This window comes from Camelus bactrianus, chromosome 13, assembly GCF_048773025.1.
Source record: "Camelus bactrianus isolate YW-2024 breed Bactrian camel chromosome 13, ASM4877302v1, whole genome shotgun sequence".
Classification (NCBI taxonomy): Eukaryota; Metazoa; Chordata; class Mammalia; order Artiodactyla; family Camelidae; genus Camelus; species Camelus bactrianus.
Window position 1 is genome coordinate 11,977,022 of NC_133551.1, and position 20,518 is coordinate 11,997,539.

Sequence of the window (20,518 nt, forward strand, 5' to 3'; positions counted from 1 at the left end):
AGCAATACCTTTTAACCACTTGGAAATCAAAGACAAAGAGAAAAAAAAAGCAACTGAGCGTTCAGTAGCTGAGAACATCTCACAGGACAAGGTCTAAAAGTTTACTGTATGTATTTGGAAAAATCCAAATAGAAGAAGTAAAGAAGGAAGAAGAAAACATATTTGAAGGGAAAATGGACAGGAATTTTCTAAAAGTAGTGAAAGGCAAACAAAGGTCAGATGAAACTCTCATTGAACCCCAAGCAAAACAAATAGAAGATAAATATGGCCATGTACCTCACAGATTAGCAGTAACAACCAAGTATAAAAACCTCGTAGGGATCTAGTGAAAAAATGAAACATAACATATAGAGCAAGAAAAATTAGGATTGGAAACAAACATTGCTAGAAATTATAAAAACTAAGAGAAAGTAGGATAACATTTCTAACAAGTTGAATGAAAAATGTCAACCAGAATTAGCTATTTAGTAAAAATGTTTTTAACGAGGATGCAAAATAAAGACTTTTAAAGTATAGCTTTACCCTTGTACCCTTTTGGTGTGAATTGGAGTAGCCACTATGGAAGACAGTATAGGGGTTCCTCACAAAACTAAAAATAGAACCACCATATGATCCAGCAATCCCATTCCTGTGTTTGTATGTGAAAAAACAAAAATTTGAAAAGACACATGCTCCCCAGTGTTTATAGCAACATTATTTACGATAGCCAAGATATGGAAGCAACACAAGTCCCTATCATCAGCTGAATGATAGAGATGTGGTGAATGTGCATGTAAATATAGATATAAAATAATATTACTATGTGCTATAAAAGACTGAGACTCTGCCATTTGTGGCAATGTGGGTGGACCTGGAGAACAGTATGCTTACTGAAGTAAGTCAGACCAAGAAATCTGTGATATCATTTATCTGCACAATGTAAAATATAATACAAATAAATATATATGCAAGACAGAAACAGACTCACAGATGTAGGAAAGAAACTAGTGGTTACCAGTGGGGAGAGAGAAGGGCAGGGGGCAAATTAGGGATACACGATTAAAAGACACACACTACAATGTATAAAACAGACATCTAACAAGGAGACATTGCACAGCACAGGGATTACAGCCATTATATCATAATAGCTTTGAGTAGAGTGTAGTCTGTCCAAATGCTGAATTAGTATGCTGTATACACTTTTAATGAATATAATTTTTTAAATCAACTGTATTGTACTTCAAGTTTTTAAAAAAGGTTAAACATGGAAGCAGTGGCTAGGAGGGGGTCAGGTACTGTAAAACTCTAAGGGCTAACCACTTACAAGAATATTAAATGAATTTTTAAATGTCCAAAAAAAAAAAACAAAAACCAAAGCTGACAGAATTTATTGCCATCAGGCTTTCACTTTAAGAACTGCTAAAGGAAGTTCCTCAAGCAAAAGGAAAAATGACAGTGGGGATAAATTTAGGTCTACACAAAGGAATAAAAGCACTTGGATTGGTAGGCTTCTCAGCAAATATAAATAGAACAGAAGGCACAGACAACATATGAGAAATGAGACTCTCAGACATGAGAAAAGTGTGTATTTGCTGTTAAAATCCTAAAAATATTAAACACTAAGGTACTAATGAATAATTTTATGTAAATAACTTAAAAGTTGGATAAACAAATTCCTTAAAATACAAATGACCACAACTGATTCAAGGGCAAAATACAAACCAGAAAGTCATAATCAGTATTAAAGACACATAGTCAGTGAAGATTCTTATAAGTTAGCTCGTCACTTGGCCATTTCAACTGTGATTTTTGCATTCAAAAACAATAATTTCAGTGTTGGCCAAACTTCCATAGAGCACAAAAAAATAAGGTGCATCAGTCAATTCATTATTAGAGCCTTGGAAACATTTAATTCCAAAATATCACTAAAATAGTATACATGAAAGAAAGCTTCTATCACTTATGAATGTAAAGGCAAAAAATTTTTGGTCTGACATTTAGAAACTTGGAAGTCATGATTCTCACAGGAAAATAGCTGAACAAACGGAAATCAACAAATCTTTCTAGATACATGGGAGCATAGAGGTCATATGTTAACTGCTGTCCCCCAGTCTGGAGAGACAGGTAGGCAGACAGAGCATCATAGCTCACCAACGGCAGGCCCCAGCAGGGGTGGGAACACTTTCACTGGAAGTGCTGAGTTGAGGTAGGCTTAGTGTGGACTAAACTGTGAGTTAAAAACATGGGGGATGGTGGTCTAAGGGGGTGCCCCATACTTTCTTGAGTTTTAATTCTAGGAGAAAAACCATTGGGTTCTCGCTGTGAAAACTGGAGAAAAATCTGTGAAAGTTTCCAGCAAGGGAGGAGAAATGTAACAATTTTGAAATATGCCCAGAGCTTTTTGTTCTCCTTAATAAAGCCTTCCTTCAACAGAAAGCATTTTGCCAGAGCCAAACAGCCTTGGGTTGTATCAAAGCCAAAGCAACCTGGGGGAAGAGAACTATCCAACTCTATTCTCCCCCATCCCCACCAAGCTTCAATGTTGCATTAAGGAAAAACTCATCTCAGGTTCACTGAAAGACTAAGACTTAACAAAAGGGCTATAGGATACTTCCCCTCCCATAACTCACCACTACATCAACAGGACTCCTGTATGTTAACAGGAGGTCACAGCTAGAAGAACTGCAAGTCTCAGACCCTATTTGAGATGTCTTACTCCATTTGGGCTATTATAACAAAATCCCGCACATCTGGTAGTACGTAAACAATAGACATTTATTTCTCACAGGTGTGGCGGCTGGAAGTCTGAGATCAGGGTTTCAGCAAGGTGGGTTTCTGGTGAAATCTCTCTTCTGGGTTCCTGACTACCGAGTTCTTGCTTTATCCTCATGTAGACAAGGGGGCAAGGGAGCTCTCTTGGGCCTCATTTATAAGGGCATTAAACTGATCAATGACTGTTCTGTACTCATGAACTAATCACTTCCCATAGGCCCTACCTCCAAACTGAGCACACTGGGCATTAGATTTTCAGCATGTGAATTTTGGGGAAACACACCCATTCAGAGAGTAGCAGAAAAGTTCTCTAGGAAATCAAAAGAACAACGGGGAGACAAAAACAAGAACAGTAAGGGAATTTTACTTCTTGACACCACAGCTACAACAATAAGTAGTAAACACAACCTAACTTCTAGATAGATGACATAAAAGTTCTCATTAAGCACATATTTACTTCAGTTCTTTAACCTATGAAATCATGCCAGCTTGCAACAAAAAATTACAAGGGATGCTAAAAGGCAAAAAAAAAAAAAAAAAAAGAAAGAAAAGAAAAGAAAAAGTAGTCTGAAGAGAAAAATCAAGTGAGAAAAATCAGAAATAGACTCAGACATGCTGAAATTTTGGCAATGTCAGACAGGGAATTTAAATTTGTATGATTAATATGCTAAGAACTCTAATGGAAAGAGGAAAAGAACAAATGAGTACTATAAGGAGAGAGATGGAAACTCTCAGTATTAAAAAGAAATACTAGAATACAAAAACATATTTACAGAATGAAGAATGGCTTTGATGGGTTTATCAGTTGACTAAACCAGGTTGGGAAGGACTCAGTGAGCTTGAAGATGTGTCAGTAGAAACTTCTCAAATTAAAAAGCACATCATATTCAAATTGTAGAAAATCAAAGACAAAGAGAAAAACTTGAAAGAAGCAAGGGAGAAAATACCTTACCCACAAAGGCACAAGGCTAAGAATTACAGCAGAATGTTTCTAAAGTATTCAAACAAGAAGGGAATGGAGTGAAATACTGAAAGTGTTGAAAGGAAAAACAACAGAATCAAATTAGAGTTCTGTATCTACTGAAATTATGAGAATGTATTTGAAGAAATCATGACTGAATACTTCCTAAACCTAAAAAAGGAATCAGATATCCAAGAACAAGAAGCACAGAGGGTTTCAAACAAGAACCCAAACAGCCCTACACAAAAACATATTATAATTACAAAAGCCAAATTTAAAGATAAAGAAATGATTCTAAAGTTTGCAAGAGAAAAACAAAATTTAGTTAAAACAGAACTCCGATAAGGCTTTCAGCTGATTTCTATACACAGGCATTACTGGCAAGAAGGGAGTGGCAAGATATATTCAAAGTCCTGAATGAGAAAGACTGTAACCTATGATACTTTATCTAGCAAGACTATCCTTTAGAATAGAAGGAGAGAGAAAGAATTTCATAGACAAGTAAAACCTAAAAGAATTCAGAAATACTAAACCTATCCTAAAAGAAATACTGAAACGCCTACTCTAAATAGAAAAGAAGCAGGAAGCTACAGAAATGAGAAAAAAATTGGAAAAGCAATAACCACAATGAGTTGTAATGCAATAAACATGAAGTTGGAAAAGAGGACATCAAAATCATAAGAGGAGCAAGAAAATGTAGATTTTTTCCTCTATTTTTCATTCTTTTTAGGATGTGTTAAAGTCTATATGACTATCATTCTAAAGCCAACATAGTAATGAGTTAACATACTTAAAAAGCAAGGTAATCAGAAATCAAAAGCATCAATAGAGTCACAAATGCCAAAAAGAATCCAAGCTAATACAAAAGAAAATTAATCACAAAAATGAAAAGAATGGAAGAAGAGGAAATATCAAATCGAGTTGACTACAAAGTTCAAAATGGCAATAAACACACATTTATCAATAATAACCATAAATGTCAATGGACTAAATAATCCAATCAAAAGACATGAAGTGGCAGATGGGATTCTAAAACAGGAGCCTCCAATATGCTGCATACAGAAGACCCACTTTAGGGTAAAAGACACACATAGAATGAAAATGAGAAATTGGAAACATACTCCATAGAAATAGAAATGACGAGAAAGTGGGAATAGGAAAACTCATATCAGACTAAATAAACTTTCAAACAAAGGCCATAAAGACTGATAAAGAAAGGCAATATAATGGTCAAAGGAGCAATACAACATGAGATTATTACACTTGTTAACATACATGCACCCAATATAGGAGCACCTTAATATATAAAGCAAATACTCACAGACATAAAGGAAGAAATTAATGGGAACACAATAATAGTAGGAGACATTAACAGTTCAGTAACATCATTGGACAGATCTTTCTGACAGAAAATCAGTAATGAAACAGAGATATTAAGTGACACAACAGAACAGCTGGACTTGGTTAATATTTTCAGGACATTACATTCCCCCCAAAACAGAATATACATTCTTTTCAAGTGTGCCTGGTATATTCTCTAGGATGGACCACATACTCAGGCACAAAAGAAACCTCAATAAATTTAAGAGGCTAGAAATTATTTCAAGCATCTTCCCTGACCACAATGAATCTAGAAATCAATGACAGAAAAATGAATGAGAAAATAAATGACTGTACAAAGACTAACTAACATGCTACTAAAAAACCAATTTGTCAGTGATGAAATCAAAGAAGTAAATTTAGAACTTTGAGACAACTGACAGTGAAAACCCAACCACACAAAATCTATGGGGTGCAGCAAAAGCAGTCCTAACAGGGAAGTTCATAGCAATACAGGCTTTCCTCAAAAAACAAGAGCAATCTCAAATAAACAACCTAAACTTCCAGCTGAAAGAATTAGAAAAACAAACAAACAAACCTAAATCCAGCAGTAGGAAAGAAATAATAAAGATCAGAGAGGATATAAATAAAATAGAGATTAAAAACCAATAGAAAAAAAATCAATCAAACCAAGAGCTGTTTTTTTTTGTAAGAGTAAACAAAATCAATAAACTTCTGGCTGGGCTCACCAAGAAGAAAATAGAGAAGACACAAAGGAACAACATAAGACTGGAAAAAGGAGGAATTACAACAAACACCACAGAAATTTAAAAAACCATAAGAGAATTCTGTGAACAAGTATATAGAAATAAATTGGACAACCTAGAAGAAACAGATAAGTTTCTAGAAACATAAATTCCACCAAAACTGAATCAAGAATAGATCTCTTGAGCAGATTGACCACTAAAAGTGAAATAGAACTAGCAATAAATGCCTCCCTGCAAACAAAATTGCAGGACCTGATGGGGAGTTTACCAAACATACAAGGAAGAACTATACTGATTCTTCTCCAACTTTTCCAAAAGACTGAAGAGGAGGAAATACTCCCTAAAATCATTCTATGAAAGCACCATCACCCAGATGCCACATCCAGACAAAGACATTACCAAAAAAGAAAATTACAGGCCCATATCTTTCATGAACATAGATGCAACAAAATATTTGAAAAGAATCCAACAACACATAAAAATGATCATATAACATGACCAACTTGGATTTTTCCCAGGGTCACAAGGATGGTTCAAGACATGCAGATCATTTAGTGTGATACACCACATCCACAAAAGAAAAGTCAAAAATTACATAATCATCTTAATAGATACAGAAAAAGCATTTGAAAAAATTCAACACCTATTTATGATAAAAACTCTTACCAAAGTGTGTATAGAAAGAACATATCTCAAAATAATAAAAGCTATTTATGACAAACCTACATTCAGTATAATAATCAATGGTGAAAAGTTTAAGGCTTTCCTACTAAAGTTTGGAATAAGACAAGGATGCCCACTATTACCACTTCTATTCAACATACATTTGGAAGTCCTAGAGACAGCAGTTAGGCAGGAAAAAAAAATTAAATGGGATCCAAATTAGAGTAGAAGAAGTAAAATTCTCATCCTATGCAGATGGTATGATAGTATATATAAAAGCTCAACAAAAAACCACTGGAGCTGATAAAAATTCAGCAAGGTAGCCAGATACAAGATTAACATACAGAAATTAGTTGCATGTCTTTACACTAACAAAGAAATATCAAAAAAGAAAAAAGACAGTAAAGAAACATCCCTTCTCAAATCGCATCCACAACAATAAAATACTTAGGAATAAATTTGACCAAGGAAGAGAAAGACTTATAAGCAGATAACTACAAAACACTGATTAAGGAAATTAAAGATGACTTAAAGAAATGGACAAGTATCCCATGCTTTTGTGGTAATAAATCGATATTATTAAAATGGCCGTACTTCCCAAGGCAATCTACAAATTTAGTGTGATCCCTAGCATATTACTCATGACATTTCTCACAGAACCAGAACAGATAATTCTAAAATTCATATGGAATCACAGAAGACCCAGAATCAACAAAGCAATACCAAAGAAAAATGAAACTGGAGGAATAATCCTCCTAGACATCAGAGAATACCACAGAGCTACAGAAATCAAAACAGTATGCTATTGGCCCCAAAACAGACACACGATCAATGAAAGAGAATAGAGAGCCCAGAAATAAACCCACAGAGCTACAGTCAATTGGTCTTCAACAAAGGAGGCAAGAGTATACAATGGAGAAAAGACAGCCACTTTGGCACGTGGTGCTGGGAAAACTGGACAGCGGCATGTAAATCAATCGAATTAGTACACTCCCTCACACCGTACAAAAACGTAAACTCAAAATGGCTTAAAAACTCAAATATAAGGCGAGACATGGTAAACATCTTAGAAGAAAACACAGGCAAAGCATTCTCTAACATAAATCTTAGTGATGTTCTCCTAGGGCAGTCTAGACAGGCAATAGAAAGAAAAGCAAAAATTAACAAGGGGGACCTAATTAAACTTTTAGGCTTTTGCACAGCAAAAGAAACCATAAGCAAAACAAAATGATAACCTATAGAATGGAGAAAATATTTGCAAATGATGCACCTGACAAACATTTAATTTCCAGAGTATATAAACATCTCATACAACTTAATAACATAAAAACAACCAAACCCAAAATAGGCAAAAGACCTGAACAAGCAATTCTTCAATGAAGACATACAAATGGCCAGTAGGCACATGAAAACAGCTCAATGTTGCTAATTATCAAAGAAGTGCAAGTCAAAATTAAATGAGGTATCATCTCACACCAGTTAGAATGGTCATCATTCAAAAGTCCACAAAGGATAAATGCTGGAGAGGGTGTGAAGACAAGGGAAACCTCCTACATTGTTGGTAGAAATGTAGTTTGGTGCAGCCATTATGGAAAACAACATGGAGATTCCTCAAAGGACTAAAAATAAACTTTCCATATGAGCCAGCAATCACACTTTTGGCCATATAGGGAGGGTATACTCACATGGAAAGATACAGGCACCCAATGTTCATAGCAGCATTATATACAACAGCCAAGGCATGGCAGCAACCCAAATATCCATTGAAAGAGGACTGGAGAAAGCAGTTGTAGTATATTTATACAATGGAATACTACTCAGCCATAAAAATGAATAAAATAATATTTGCCACAACATGGATGGACCCAGAGAATGTCATTCTATGTCAAATATGACAGAAAGAGAAAGAAAAGTACCATATGATATCACTCCTATGTGGAATCTTAAAAAAAGAAAAACAAGACACTAATGGACTTATCTACAAAACAGAAATAAACTCACAAACAAGCTAAACAATCTTATGGTTATCACAGGGTGGGAGGGGATAAATTTGGGAATTAGAGAATTGCAACTATTAACTACTATGTATAAAAACAGATTTTAAAGAGTCAATTTCTTCTGTATAGCACAGGGAACTATATACAATACCTTGTAATAACCTTTAATGAACAAGGATATGAAAATGAATACATGTGTATGTGTATGACTGGGACATTGTGCTGTACACCAGAAACTGACACAGTGAAACTGACCATATGTGAATTAAAAACAAAAGATTTTTACACACACTTTCAGGCACATAGGCTTAGATTCTAAAATAATCAGTCAGTAGATTATTATTGGAAAAATATTGTGACCATTGAGTTTGGACTATACCGACTTTAATCTGAGAGAAACCCGGCAAGGACTCACCAGTCCTGCTGTCTCTTTTCTTGCTGTCCCTAACTTACTCTGATTAATATTTTGCAAAATACAAGGTTTAGAGTTCATCCCTATCTTTTGCATGAATCTAAAATTCTGCTGTCAATTTAAGGACAAAGCAAACCTGAAACTTTAGTTTCTGTTAGTATACATGAGATTGAAAGTGAAAGAAGGGCTGGGCTGATTTGAAATACGGTTCATGCTGAGAAATCATCTGTTGCTTCTCCAGAATAGTAGAATGTGTTGTTTATTTCAGGTAACCCCAAAACAGTTCCAGAACAATTGAATCTTCTTGTGAAAACCACTGGCAACTTTACAACCCAGAGAGGTCTAAAAGTTTTTGGGCTCCACCCAGAAACTTTTTCACCTTGGGAGCTTAACCTAGCTTCAGTCTTGGATGTAACCATTCCTTCCTGGGGAGAGGATGAAAGTTTTATTTTTCTGTCAGATGAGGGAAATTACCTACATGATAGTGACCTCAATTTTCCAGTGAGCATAGGGGGAACTCTATATGAGAAGGTACAACATTCAGGATGACACAGTAAGTTGTGCTGTTCAGTCCTCATGGGAAAACAGGATACCACTGATCCAAAAGACATGTCACATGCAGGCTAAAAACAGTGCAAACAGATCTTACCTGCTTGTTTATAGAAAACGTGTGGAATTTCACCCTGCCTTTCTGGTCACTTTCAGTCTACCTACATGCATGTCCTTAGTTGTGTGAACTCAACAATGAAACAGTCTTTCTTTTTCTCTTCATTGTTATGGACAGGACATTCTTTGCTGATAAAAGTTTTCATTCACCAACAATAAGAAACAGCTGAATCTATCTGCAAACGCTTTCTCAAATAAACTCAAGTTATTCTTTGTAATAAATTTGGGTATGTTTGCTTGAGAAGAATCCAACTTATGGTAGGTATAAGATTATTTTATTTTGAAAAATGTATAAAGTAATTAGCATAGAAAAGCCTAGACGCATGCAGTATATACTCCAAGATTAATCTTATTTCTTACTAATTGATGGGATTAGAGATTATGTTTTATTTTTATATTTCACTGAGTATTGTAAATTGTTTTCAATAACTGAAAATTATTTTATCGTAGTACAAAATATACACCAGAAGAAACTAATTTCTCTTTTGAAAAAGAAATTTATTTATTCAAAAAGTATTTTCTGCTAGGTGCTGAGTCCCACAATCCTTGGTCATTCGTTTGCTAAACAGACATTTAATAAGCAATGACAATACACAAAGTCCATCACACATTAGTGGTCACCTTTGGACACACAGGAGAGTTATTTCATTGAGGTGGGTCGTGTGGGAATGGCAGCTTGGAATGAGGGATTGTACTGGACCTCTTGGTTTGCAAAGAAACCAGACTCATTTTCTATAGCTGTGGCATCCATTGTTTCATCCTGGTGGTCCAACAGGAAGACAAACCACTATGTTATCCATGTGGTAAATTATTTTGAAATGTTTCCAGTTAACAGTGTGCTGCGTGTGTTAAGCTGCCTCCAATTTAAACCTGTTGGTGAATAATGAGCATGTGAATTGCCCTAATGTGGAATCATCGTGTTAAAAGTTGGTGGCTTAGCACAGGAAGTATGGTTTTCAGAATTACCAACACGGCGTTTGTCCGTATACATCACTTTGGTATAAATACTGAAGCCATTCGTGTTAATGCATGTGGTAGCTCAGGAGAGGAGGACAGGACCGTGCTCCCTGCCCACCGAGCCTGGTGCAGGACTAGGGCCTGAGGCCCTGCTTCTGCCGCAGAGGAAAGACGCTGCCTCTGCCTTAGCGTCTCACTGCCTCCTCCCTGGGGTCGGGCTCAGCCTCACACAGAGGGGCCGCCCTGGGTGCAGAGAGATGGCTGAAGTCCTCTTACCTTCTTCTCAAGTTCAAGGTTCACACTGTGGCAGAATTTTATCTGAGACTGAGGAGGCCGCAGAAGTCCTCCTGACACTCTTACTTGTAACTCAGCTCTGAGCTTTCTAAAGTTCTTCCCTGTATTCTTGGAGAGAGGCCTCCTCTATTTTCTTTGCATTTCTAACAATTTGCTGCCACTATTCTCTGAGTGTTTCCTTGAGAAGTACACTGTCTGAGGCCTACTTGAGGCCAGGCTAACAGGTGAGAACACAGCATCTGTGAGGCAAGCTGCAGACTAAGTCTGAGAAAGTCGGGAAAGAATTCTCGAAGAGCCAAGCTGCCGACTTAGTGTATTACACCATGTACAAGGGTGATCGTGACCCTGGCTTCCAAAACAATTGTTGAAATGTTACTTGAAATAGATCTTTTATTCCAGCAATAATTCAATGATTATGTATTAGTTTTTAAGCATGTGAGAGACCTTTCTCCTAGAGCCCTTTATTGGGGTGCATATAACCCATGACAACAGATGACAGTTTATGCTTGAACGTCAAACTGGGGGCCTCCTCCTTCACTCACCCTCACCGACTTTTGCCTCATTCCTAATCCCCTCCTGCTCTATAAATAGCCCTAATTCCACACCAGCAGTCTTGTGTTGACTTGCACATTCTGTGTGCTGGTCCTGGGTCCTGGGGTGCCTGATGGGGATGCAGCGCTGTTCCCTGTCCCTCACTCCCTTCCCAGAGCATCCAGACATGCAGCCTGCAGTGCATTTCCCCAGGAGGCACCAAAGGACTTCAGGACAGGCTCAGCTCTAGGACTTCACCTTACAGTGTTGGCTGGAGAAACTACAAGGTGCCTGAAAATGACCTCACCTCCCTCGGGAGTGCAGAGCTGTGTGCCTCCTACTTTAGAAGGAGAGAAGAAATGAGGACTTACAGAGTTGCTGTCTGTGGCTCAGCGGACGATATTCAGATTCCACCACGCTGTCAGCCTGCGGGTAGCTGTCATGTTCAGTGAGATGTTGGTTTTCATAGAAAAAGCATCATTTTATTTCAGCACAAACACCCTGAACTGATTTTTTAAACTACAGTGAAAATATGAGGAGTTTTCGTGATTTGGGTAATTTATTTACTCACAATGACCCTGTGAGTCAAAGGCATTAGTGTAATTCCTGGTGACTGTCATGGAAAGAATTTAGAGGACACAGAGCACATGGAGTTTCCATTCCTCAGAAAGAACAGACAGCAGATTTGGTTGTGGTGCATGGCCTTCCTGCCTCAGTGAGTCCCTTCTACACTAGTTCCTCAAAGTGTGTCCTGGATGTTGAGAAACCTGGGGGAGCAGGGAATACAGTGAGGACATGGTACATTGCATGTTTGTTCCTGTGCTGATGCAACCCCCACCAGCTGCGTACGTGGTTGGCTCTGCTCTGAGAACTGAAGATACATGACACTGACCAAATCCCTGAGATCAAGAGATAGTAGGGGAGACAGATGTGCACAGGGAACCTTCAACTTTATGATTGTATGGGACTTGCTGATAGGAATGGCACAGGAAGGCACAATGGCTGCAGAGGTGAGGGTCCCCTCACCCAGTCTCAGGAAGTCAGGAAGTAGGAGACCATAAGGAGGAACGGAGACTGGCAAACAAGGAGGACCAGAGTTAGGAGCAAGAGTGTCTCTTGAAGAAGTTTGTGCATTGCGTGCAAAGGCCCAGAGCTAGACGGTATGTTTAGCTTGTAGGATTCCAAGGAGTTGATTCCAGCTACAGCAGTGTCTACAACAGGGGACCACATAAAGCACTCCCCCAAGATGGGGCTGACCCTGAAGAAAACATTTCCTCCTAATGCCCCAGCTTTATAAATCTGGGAGGAGAATTTAGATGCCATTTCAGCCAACCTCCCGTATGGCTTTATAGTGAAGAAGTTAGGGAGTCAAATCTTAAAGCATTATGGGAAAACCATATACTGATGAACCCACAGTATAACCAAAGGTTTACCAGATATATTGAGCACAGAGACAAGCTTTAGGACATGGGTGACTCATGGTTCCCAGTGACAATGACCCTTTCTTTTGTGGTCTTGGTCTTTTTTGCATCGGTGAAGAAACAGGACTAGAAAAAGTTTACATGCCCCAGGAAATTAATATTCAGCATGTCTTCTGGCATTTTATCGATATGGAATCAGAGATTTTGGTCACTTGTTAGCTGGTCAAGGACAAACCTTCCATTTTAGAAAGAACTGCCTGATACACTCTGGGCATGTGGGAATTCTGGATTTGGAGATTTTTTTACCTGCAGACATGGCAAAATCGTGGTCATTGATTGGACAGCTTTCATGCAAGACTGTTTCTGGGAACATTTGCATCATTGTAGCTCCTATGCCTTTAAATTTCCTTTAACCCAATCTAGTGTCACGTTATTGCAAATGAAATTGTGCTAATCCAGCAAAGGGAAGGAACATCATTTTCTGCACCAGCCAAAAGTCAAGGAAGTACTTCAAGTGAAGAAGGAGAGACAGGCAGTCGAAGAGAAGAAACACATGGTTGTCTCTAAGCACTGGTATGGAGCTTGGTGAATTAAGGGTTTCTTAAATGTGTATTGAATGAGAGATTAATGAAAACATGGTCATAATTCCTCATGATCCTACTGTCTCCATGGCTGAAATGAAGGGCCCTAAAATAAAGTAATACAGTACTGCCAGAAAGAATACAATGTTCCTTGAGAAAATACTATGTGGATAAGAGTGGAACAAATATAGAAATCAGAGCTTATGTGTACACACACACACACACACACACACATTGAAACCATAAATGTGTTTGGGAATTCACTTTACAGAAAACTCCGGAGAGTAAGGTCAACCTAAATATAATTTGGAACTCACTTCTCATCTGTATCAGATTTCATCACACTTGACAGTGCCTTACACAGTCGTTCTGTGGTACTTACCTGGTGTTTAACTGTTTAATAAATGTTTCTGATGGAATAAATGAATGAGTAAACAAAAATGAATATTCTTCTTAGGTGCCATCAGTTACTCACTGTGCTAAATACAACAATGCACTACGGTAAATAACAAAATGATACTCCAATGCATAAGGCTCTAAGAATGAAGAGTTAGGTCCTAGGGAAAGTAAAGTGAAGGGCTCAGTAGTCTTCTGCAAGGATACGTCATTTTGGGGTGAAAATTTAGGTGTGTATATATTCTTTCTCGGGAAAATGCAACTGTCCAGGCACTACCAAAATATGCTTTGTAAAATGTATTTTTAGGTGAAATTATTTTACTTCTTGAGATTCTATATGTATTAAGTCCTGCTCTGATGAGCTCTTTTTGGCAGTACAGAATAGGAGAAGCACAAATTCGGAACGTATGTATGTGAGCCTTGGGGAGTTACAGCACTGACGGTAACCTGGAAAATTATTTTCAGGGTGTCAGTTGGTATAAAGTCATTTGCCCCAACATTGGTTCTCAAATTTGGGGATTGTTAATTGTATGAGTCAAGTTGATAGAGCTAAGGGATACCCAGAGAGCTGGTAAAACATTATTTCTGAGTACGTCTGTGAGGGGGTTTCTGGAGGGATTAATGTTTGATTCAATAGAGTAAAAAGATCCACTTTCATGAATGTGGGTGGACATCATCCAATCCCTGGTCTCAGGCCTTCAGACTCAGACTGAATAACACCAGTGACTTTCTTGGTTCTCCAGCTTGCAGACAGATTGTGGTACTACTTGGCCTTTATAATTGCATGAGCCAATTCTTATAACTCTTATAATTATATATAATTCCTATACATAATATCTCTATGTGTGTGTGTGTGTTTGTGTGTGTATTCTGTTTTTCTGGAAAACCCTAACTAGTACAATTTTCTTCAGTGAGCTTATCCAGCACAGGAGTTTTACAAGCAATAACCCAAGAATATCAGTCACCAGTTGCCACTTAACCATCACCACTATTAGCACGGTTCTCAGTCCAGGGTCAATTGTGATTGAAGTCAAGTTCTGAGTGATGGTGCTCACGTGATCCTATCCACTACTAAACCAGCCACCACCCAGGCTATCTCTGGTACCTGGAAGCAGCTTCAAAGCATCTTCCGGTACTCATTTTCATTGATGGGGTGTCCATCTATTTTCATCTCCAGGGTGAAATCCAGAGAGTCCCAGCAAAACCTGGGGAAAAATATAAAAACTCGGTGGAATCTCCTACTTCATCAAGTGTCAAGGAAGGTTTTGCCCTAATTGGCTGTGTTAATTGAGTCACAGAGCTAGGAACTGAGCTTAAGGAAGGAGAAGAGTTCTACACTGTTAATTTTCAGATCTGATAAAAAATTTTTATAAATATTAACTTTCGCCTAGTGTCCCCTTTCCAACCATGATGACTGAGTCCCAGGAAAAAGGAAACAGTCTCAGTTGCCATAACTGTGATCTCAGTAAAACTTGGAGGTTTGGTCCACCTGCTTGATGGTGCCCATGCTACTGTAGGCAAAATTGCTACTCAGAAGCACGGCCAGTGCAAGGGTCCACGAGTCATTCTTAGAGTCACCCTAGAAAGTGTATTAGAGCAAGGGGCTAAGAACTTTGTTCTCCTTTCATTCATTCATTCAATCACTATTTAATTCATTTGTACAAGGTCTAGTACATAGGTGTGAACTAATAAGTAGGGCATTATATCTTTAGCAAATTTTATCTATCATGGCAATATTGGAAACACAATGCTATTTGATTCAATTCAACAACAATTCATTGGGTGTCTGCTAAATACCGGGCAGTGTATTTAGTTATGTTTATGCAAATTTCCATGTGACAGTCCTTGTCCTCAAGAAAATGACTTTCTGGATGGGCAGACCACTAAAATAAACAAAAAACTGTGACCAAGTTTATCATCTCTGCCAGCAGTGGAACCAAAGCTATAGTGTAAAAGACAAAGGAGTAAATTCAGTTAACAAAAACAAATATGTTTTGAAGACAGAGCAAGAGGAGTCTACATCTGAATAAGAAATGATGGCAGTAGGGGAAATAGCTGGGCACTACAGAACTGGTAGAATGTAGATCAGTGGAGATGAGAGGATCGTGCAGGCGGAAGGACCAACACAAGCCAAGTCAGAACTGTTAAAAGCACCGTCACGTGAAAAGTGTGGTAGAGTTATGACATTTGGCTGAGGCAGTGGATCGCTCTGTGGGAGTGAGAGACAAGGAGAGTTAGGGCATGATGTGAAGAACCCTGAAGGCTGGGCACACGGAATTAGACACCACCCAGATCCCACTGCAAGTGCTGAGATTAGCAAGCAGCTCTATCTCCACCAGTCAGTTACAGTTTCATATATCTTGGTCCCCTAAACAAATGCAGTCAGATAAAAATAAGCTTAGGTCAAGGTACAATCTATTTCAACATTGAGCCCATCTAAGTTTTAGACTTTATACTGAAAATTTTAAATATAATTGAAAACTTTTTCCAATTTTTAAATTAAAAATAACTTTAATTTAGAATTTCTAAATCCTCCCCCTCCCTTTTTTTCAATAATGGGAGTCTCCAATCTGCTGGTCCTACTTTCAGTGTAGACTCTGACTCGAGTAATATCAAAATTATCGATTTCACCTAACAGAGAAAGTCAGTGTACCTTAAATTATCACATTTACTATATTTTCCTTCGGTCAAGCTCATGCTTTTTAGAAGTCAGTGAAGAATCAATCTTCAAAGCCCAAAACTTAGACCCAAACCTTTATGAATATTTCTAGTGCAGCTAAAGCTTTACTAAATACAATTTATTGTCTTTTTAATTGACTTATAGTCAGCTCACAATGTTGTGTCAATTGCTGGTGTATAGCACAAATTTTCAGTCGTACATGAATACTCATATATTCATTTTCAGATTCTTTTTCACCATGAGCTACTACAAGATCATGAATATAGTTCCCTGTGCTATGCAGTATAAACTTGTTTCTCTGTTCTATATATACCTGTCATTACCTGTAAATCTCCAACTCCCAGTCTATCCGTTCCCACCTTAATCCCTCCTGGCAACCACAAGTTTGTATTCTATGTCTGTGAGTCTATTTCTCTTTTATATTTAAGTTCATTTGTCTTTTTTGTTTTTTCTTTTTTAGGATTCCACATATGAGTGATATCACATGGTATTTTTCTTTCTCTTTCTGGCTTACTTCTCTTAGAATGACCTTCTCCAGAGACATCCATGTTGCTGCAAATGGTAATATGTTGTCATTTTTTATAGCTGAATAGTATTTCATTGCATAAATATATCACATCTTCTTTATCCAGTTATCTGTCGATGGACATTTAGGTTGTTTCCATGTCTTGGTTATTGTAAGTAGTGCTGCTGTGAACATTGGGGTGTGGGTGTCTTTTCGAATTAGGGTTCCTTCTGGATATAGCCCAGGAGTGGGATTGCTGGGTCATATGGTAAGTCTATTCCTAGTCTTTTGAGGAAGCTCCATACTGTTTTCCACAGTGGCTGCACCAAACTGCATTCCCAACAATGGTGTAACATTATAGGAGGGTTACCTTGCTTCACAGCCTCTCCAGCATTTATCATTTGTGGACTTTTGAATGATGGCCATTCTCATTGGTGTTAGGTGATACCTCATTGTAGCTTCGATTTGCATTTCTCTCATAATTAGTGATATAGAGCATTTTTTTCATGTGCCTATTGATAATTTGTATGTCTTCATTGGAGAACTGCTTGTTTAGGTCTTCTGCCCATTTGTGGATTGGGTTGTTTCTTTTTTTCCTATTAAGTTGTAAGAGCTGCTTATGTATTCTGGAGATCAAGCCTTTGTCAGTTTCATCATTTGCAAATAGTTTGTCCCATTCTGTAGGTTGTTGTTTTGTTTTGCTTATGGTTTTCTTGGCTGTACAACAGCTTGTAAGTATAATTAGGTCCCACTTCTTTATTTTTGCTTGTATTTGTATTGCTTTAGTAGACTGCACTAGGAGAATATTGCTGAGATGTATGTGAGGTAATGTTTTGCTTATATTTTCTTTGAGGAGGTCTATTGTGTCTTGTCTTATATTTAAGTCTTCAATCCATTTTGAGTTTATTTTTGTGTATGGTGTGAGGGAGTGTTCTACCTTTACTGATTTACATGCTGCTGTCCAGTTTTCCCAACACGAGTTGCTGAAGAGACTGTCTTTATTCCATTGTATGTTCTTGCTTCCTTTGTCTAAAGTAAATTGACTAAAACATTGCAGGTTCATTTCTGGGTTCTCTATTCTATTGCATTGATCCTTATGTCTGTTTTTGTACCAATACCATGCTGTTTTGCTTACTGTAACTCTGTAGTATTGTCTGAAGTCTGGGAGGGTTATTCCTCCAGCCACATTATTTTTCTTCAGTAATGCTTTGGCAATTCTGGGTCTTCTGTGATTCCATATAAATTTTATTATGATTTGTTCTAGTTCTGTGAATGAATGCAATTTAAGTATATTCCTTCATTGGAATCCTGTTTTCAAAGCTCTTATATCCAACCTCATAACTCCACACATTTTAACTGGTATCTCCCATCGACCTCATAGGTTACAGTTTAGATGTTGTCTCACCATGAAACTTCGTCTACATGTCCAATTGGGCTGCATCCATGGCATCCTTTACTGATCATGCTTTGTACTGTTGTCCCACCAACTAGCCTCTGGTCCATTACCTTCCTCATGGTAGTGTCTATAGGACTTCATACAAAGCCCTGGATTCACCTGTTAAATAAAATATTTACTAAATTGTGTTATTCTTCACAGTGTTAAATATGAGATGAAAATGTTGCCCTGAAATAGAAATCTATTTGTACTGATCACAGAAATATGTTTAAAGTAAGAGAATTTAACTTCATTATCTATAATTTAGTTTTACATTTTGCAGGAATATGTCACAAAAGTTGAATTAACATGGCAAATTAAAAGTCAAGAGCAAAGATGATTTTCCCATGATCCTCACTGTCCAGGCCATCTGTGTCTAAAAGGACCAGGGTTTGAAGGAATGGGGTCTATAACACATCTAGATGTCCCGGGTTCAGATCTCACTGTACAGCCCGGATGTAAGCCTGCAAGGGAGGAGAAGCAGACAGCCTACAGTGACAGCAGATGGTGCAGGTGGCCCAGGGACCACAGGGATTAGACTTGTAAGAAAGTAACAGCCCAACAGGAAGGGGAGTTGCTTCTACTTTGGCCAAGACAGGAGTTCCAGTCTTAATTATATACTAAGAATTTTCTCAAGAAACATGTTTTGTCCCTAATTCACCACATACCTTTAGAAACTAGATGCCATAGCAGTACAGAATTAAGGTAACCTCTGTTAACTTGTATAATTTTATCTGATGGGCAAGAAGAAAGATAAAACATGCATTCATAAGCAGAATATGTGAGAGGGAGGAGGTGACAAATCTATATTCCTGGTCACCTTCACGTAGCACTTCTGCTTCCTTACCTGTGTCATCCTAAGAGGAGGACAATTCAGTGAGGAAGCTGCCATCAGAGGAAGGAGAGCATTGAGCTCTCACCCTGGTGCAGGCCTGAAACAGGTTTCCCATAGTGGAGGAGTGAGGATTGAGTCTCAAAACCTAGTTGCAGAATCCATAATGAGGCCCGAATGCCCAGCTAAGTGGACAGGATTTGTTAGACAACCAAACTACTTATGTGTTAGTGATGCCCACATGATGTGTAAAATGGATAGAATGAGAAAAGCAAAGGATGTGTGCCGGAGCCTTGAGAACACTAACATTTCAGGGGTCAGCAGAGGTGGGATGGGACATGAAGGAGGTGAGAGAAGTGGCCAGAAAAGGTTCTCGGAGTTCCAGGAAAATGTGATGTCCCATTAATTCAACCAATATTTGTGGAGTCCCTACCTTGTGCTGGGCACAGTTCTAAGGGCTCAGGATCCAGAAGTGAACAAAGTGAACAGCTCTTGTCTACTTGAGTCATCAGGTAATTTCCAAAAAAAAAAAAAAAAAAGAAAAGAAAAGTCCGTATGTGTGTTAGATGATGGAGTGTGATCTGGAGAAAAATAAGCAAGGGATGAAATTCTTAGGAAATGGGATAGAGATTGTTGAGTGTTGGATTATATGCAGTGTATTCTGAGAAGGAGTCCAATGAAGGTGATCAGCAAACTTGACAAGGACAGATTTAGTGAAATGATGGGAACAGGACACAGATTGGATGGCAGGGTAACCATTAAAGAAGGGAGAAGTGACGCAGAAAGCAGTTTGTCTCCACGTGGAAGGGGAGGACGCACGTAGCACCTAGAGCAAGCTACCTATCCAGGACTAATGTATTTAACAGGAAGAAGAGGACACTTCTTGTTTACATGTTGACAGGAAGAGAGCAAACGGTGAGATGTCTGAGGACCTCCCTGTTCCGACCCAGTCCCACCTCTGAGGGCGGCTCTACATTGTACTCTTTCATCTTGGTGAGAGGGACGTTTCATGACACCGAGAGACTTGCATGTCCCTTTAGTCTATGACATGCTAAGCAACATTCTCATGTTCCCCACTGCTTCCAGCCCTCTGACTAATGTGGGGGTCACTTCAAACAGTAACATTCAGGCCTGTCCTGGAGCCCAAGTCAGAAAGAGCTCTCATGTCCAAAGGTGCCCCACACTTAGGTGTGAGTGTACATTTATAAAACATAATTTTATAGGTCAAAATAATCACTATCATTTAGAGGCTCATTCTTCCATTGGTTTTCATTGGGCTGGATGCAGAACTTGGGGGAGGGGCTGCATTTTTATATTTTGGAAGTCCACTTTCAAAGATGCAGAAATAA

At 38.2% G+C, this 20,518-nt stretch overlaps 1 protein-coding gene across 1 annotated transcript in view; it reads left to right on the forward strand.

The window, feature by feature from the left end:
- Window positions 1–20,518, forward strand: part of LOC105082465 (guanylate-binding protein 1) — a 46,601-nt gene that overhangs the window by 7,188 nt on the left and 18,895 nt on the right. Inside the window, exon 2 of the mRNA XM_074376051.1 lies at window positions 16,858–16,958. The gene's annotated coding sequence lies outside the window, so the exon portion shown is untranslated. The remainder of the gene's footprint in view (window positions 1–16,857; window positions 16,959–20,518) is intronic.